Genomic DNA, 4,776 nt, shown 5'->3' with positions numbered 1-4,776 from the left:
GATGCCTTAATGCAGTGGCCAGGAGATGGCAAGAGGAATTTAGGGGAGATGCCTGGGTGGCTCAGTGGTTGAGCATCTGCCTTCAGCTGAGGGCGTGATCCCAGATCTGGATATCAAGTCCCACGCTGGGCTCCCCGCAAGAAGCCTGCTTCTCCCGTTATGTCTCTGCCTCTCATGAATAAATAAATAAAAATCTAAAATAAAAAAAAGAGGAATTTAGGGGGCTGTCCATGGTCCTAGGTCCACTGAGCAGATCCTGTGGGATCCAGAGATAAGCTGAGGCCATCTGCTCTGGTGGAGGTGAGTATTTCCTGACTTGCACATCAGCATCCCTGAAGGAAATACTCTGAGCATGCCTATGGCTCTCTAGTCCAAACTTTCTCTGTAAAAAGGATATAGTTTCTCTTATTACTGAAAAGTTAATACATTATATGTTACCTTCTGATGTGTTTTTGTTGTTGATGCTTTTCAGCATTTGCACAGAACCTTGCACTGGTTGCATTAGTTACGTTTTTTTTTTTTTTTTTAATTAAAAAAAAATCTTTAAAAATTTTTTACTAGCTTGGTTCTGCATTTTGTCAACTTTGATGATTTTCCTGAAGATTGAATATATAAGTTTTTAGTTGAAAATTCCATAATTTGGGGTTCGAATCTTCTAACCCTTATGGGATGGCCAAAGCTAGTTAGCTCCTGATATATAATTGCTTATGGAATTGGAATGTTGATTTGGGCTTTTGGGTCAGGCTGAGGAATAATCTGAGGAACTCTGATCTGAGAATAAATTGCTAGGGTTGGCTACATGAGATTGCAGAGGCATAGGCATAATCGTGACCCTGGAGAGAACTGAGATGGCCTGATTTCTTTCACTTATGCAATTTCTCTTGATGGGAACCCATTCTCTTTCCCTAACAGTCATTGAAACAATTCCTGTTTTTTTCAACAGTAATTTAGGAATTCCCTTCACAACTCTTTGTTGAGGAGGGGGTGGGAAGGACAGGGGAAGAGAGAGAGGGAGAATCTGAAGCAGGCTTCACGCCCAGTGCAGAGCCTGGTGCGGGGCTGGATCTCATGACCCTGAGATCATGACCTGAGCTGAAATAGAGTTGGACACTCAACTGACTGAGCCACCCAGTCACCCCCTCCCTCATAATTCTTTTTAAATCAACTCATTCATTCATTCATTCATTCATTTATATATTTATTAAATACATTTTTCCAATTAGCAAATATTTATTTAACACCGAGTGACAAGCACTGGGCTAGGTTTTTAGGCTCAAAACCAACAAGGCCTTCATCTCCATTCTTAAGAAGCTCACCACCTGGCAAGCGTTTCCCTATCACTACCTGGATTGGATCACCATAGTCTATCCAGCCATTCCTCAGTATTAATGTAATTGGTTTTGTGTTTAATTTGTTGTTATTTTTTCTAGAATGTTCTTTGGTGTGTCCTGTCTCCCCAGGGGGCTTAGACATTGTCATTAGTAAAAATTATACTTTTCTCTCACTTGACAACTCTTTGTAGGGCCTGATATCTGGCCCAGAGTTGGGCCTACTACACATTGTTAATGAGGGCCTGATACACATTGCTAACCTTTCCATGGTACATGAGTGGTGTCAGTTGATTATTATTTTTACACAGGATTACTGGTATTATTAATAGACATTTGACGGTTTTGGGGGACAGAATCAACAGACATGAAAATGGTCACCTCAGCACAATCTCTGTAATCAGTCTGTGGACTAAACACGACTTCTATTGTCTTTTTATAAATACTAAAGACACTGTCTTCTGAAAGTACCACAGTTATGCTTGGCATTGGTTTTTAATGACAAGGGAATTAAATTAAGGTTATATTTATATGGACATCTTTCCTGTGTGTTGCAACTGTTCAAGAAGTACAGCTTTAGGGATTTCCCCTAATGAAGTGCATAAACAGTAACTTTCCTTCAAGCTGTCAATGAGGAATGCTGTGTTACTCGAGTGAATTTCGGTGACCTCTTCCTCTAGAGAGAACCCAGTGTCAGAACAAATTTTTATAAATAATACACTGTTTGCTTTGCAGTGCCGATAAATTTCTTCTGTCTTTGAGGCTGTCAAATAACCTGGAGGCTTGTTTTTTTCTTAGGACAAAGATATTTGCAGAGGAACTGATCAAACTATTATTATTAATAATCTCATTATTGAGGCATCACCAATTCTTTTGTGCATTTGAGGCTACCAAATAGATTAAAGTTTTATTCTGAGAACTGGAGGTACACAGGAGCAAAGCAGCTTAAGAGCACCATGTGAGGGTTGGGCGTTTTTTTTTTCTGGCTGGGGCACATTTGTGTTTAGGAGAATTGCTGCCTCATTCCTGTCTGAACGTAACCCCTCTGGAAAGGGGTCTCCTAAAGGATTGGTCATAGAAGTCCCTAAAGGTAGTCATGACTACAGACTATTATTGTTAATGAGTTTTTTTTTTTCCTGACAAGGGCACCGACATGCTCCTTGATAAAAGGGACAAGAAAAGCTCATTATAGCCACAGGCAGAGGCTACTGGCAAATGAGAAGAGATTTTGCCCTTTGCTTTGGTGGGGATCTGGAGGAAGAGGGAAAATGTGATGGAAGGGAGAGGAAAGCTCTCCTCCTCATATCCATATTCATAGCATTCAGACCCAAGAAAATACATTTGGCATGCCAGTGTTCATTCTCACACATGTCCTATGCTTTTCCTATTTTGGACTGGGCATCTAATGGCTAGAACATTCAGCCAAAGAGGCCAAGGATGAATTGCTTCCCACAGTGACCAGTGAACTTTGCAGCTCACATCCTGCCCCAGGAGGCTCTGTCCAGGTGGAGCAAGCAGCCTTCAATAGGAGGGTTCCAGATAAAATACAGGGCATCCAATCCAGTTCAATTTGAATGTCAAATAAACAGCATACAGTTATTTTAGTGTAAGTATGTCCCAAATATTGCATGGGATATACTTATATTAAAAAAATGATTTGTTATGTATCTGAAATTCAGATTGGACTGAGTGTCTTGTATCTTTATTTGTTAAATCTAATAACTCTACATAGGGTAGACTATGAGAGGAGGGGGCTACAAAATACTCCTACTACTCCCCTAGCACCTGGCCATGGATTACCTGTCCAAGACCTCAATCTCCACCACAGATTGATTGCCTTTGGAGCAGATAATATAGGTGAAAGCTGTTGTTTCCAGAAAGCTTCTGGGAAAATGCTTCTGTGTCTTCCTGGTTCTACTCTAACTGCCTCTCATCACCCATCCACATGGATATGGGTGGAAGAGTGGCCTGTGAGGTCATCCTGTGGCTCAGGTAGTGTGTTTCAATGGGGAGGTAGCAGGGATAGTCTGGAGGATGGGATCCTAAAGCTGGGGAGACTGATTTAGGTGGGGTTTCTGCTCAGCCCTCTGAAGTAAGGGGCAATGTGGGGCATTGATTCAAGGATGCAGCCTTGGGTACACCACAAAGAGAGAGACTTCCTCCTATCCTCTTTCCTTCCTTCCTTCCTTCCTTCCTTCCTTCCTTCCTTCCTTCCTTCATTCATCCATTTATTCATATTTTTCCTTCCTGTCCCCTCCCCTGAGTATCTGAATTGTGTACCAAGGATTTTAGGCTCTGTTTTTCCCAATCTGAGACTTTATGTGGTGAAAGAACTCTTCAGGTTTTCCAAAGTATTCCTGTGGTAGGGTGGGGAATGGAGTGGGGGGCAGGGGCCTTCTTTCCCTGCTGTGAACTGAACAATCTTACATATTGAGCCAGATTTTAGGAAATTAAAGATAAAACCAAAAAGCATAAAATGTGACATCTGTATAGTGCTTCAAAGCTTATAAGCAACTTCTCATATAATACTTCATTTAATTTTAACAACTTAGGAATTGTTACAACACTAGAGGGGCTAAGTGGTTTGCCTAAGGCCACTAACTAATGAGTGAGAAAACTGGTTTTTAATATTCAGGCCAATACTTTTTTACTCTATAGGGAGGAAGCAGATTTTCCAAATGCAGCCTAAAGATGCATCCCTATTTCTCAGTTTCATGATGAACATGCCTTGACCAGCACACAAAGGGTCTGGGACAACGGAAGTCAGTCAGCTAGAGCCTTCTGGTGAGAGAAACTGCTCAACATGGACCTCCCTAACTAGTCTGGGCAGCCTCCTGTTTGGATTCCTTCTTCTTTATCAGGCTCACAGTGGTGAGTGCTTGGTCATACAAAGCCGTAACTGAGCATCCAGGGTGAAAACACTGCTGGTCTCTCCCTCAGTGGGAGGTGGTTGGAGAAAAATTGTCCAGAAGCAGACTCTGTAAGGGGAAGGTCAGAGACAACCTGGGCAGTAGCAGCTAAAGAGGGAGTCCCTGTGGGGGAGATTCACAGCCTCTAAAGCAAGTTCCCTAATTTTCTCTGGAAAATAAAATGAGAGGTGGGGCAGGTCCAGGGAAACAACTAGAAAAAAACTTCTGGGCAAAGGACTGAGGCTTATTTTTCCCTCCTGGGACCTCCAAGCTCTGTTTCATCCACAAAGACTGCTTTGAACCCATCTCTTTCAAGGAAGTAACAAGTTAGAAACCGATATTGGGCTTCAAAAAACACATTTGAGTTAATATTTGGCAGGAGATATCTAGATCAAAGGGCAGCTGGCAGAGTGGGGCTCAGTGACAAGGTGTGAAGGTGATTCAGGTTCCCAGGTGTCCTGACCATCCTAGGGTGGTCACATGCTCCTTGGTGGCTTCCTCTTCCTACAAATTGGATGTGGGGAAATCCCCATTGGGCC

The sequence above is a fragment of the Canis aureus genome, chromosome 17 (genome assembly GCF_053574225.1).
Source record: "Canis aureus isolate CA01 chromosome 17, VMU_Caureus_v.1.0, whole genome shotgun sequence".
In the NCBI taxonomy this organism is placed as follows: domain Eukaryota; kingdom Metazoa; phylum Chordata; class Mammalia; order Carnivora; family Canidae; genus Canis; species Canis aureus.
Note: the sequence above shows the minus strand (reverse complement) of the source record.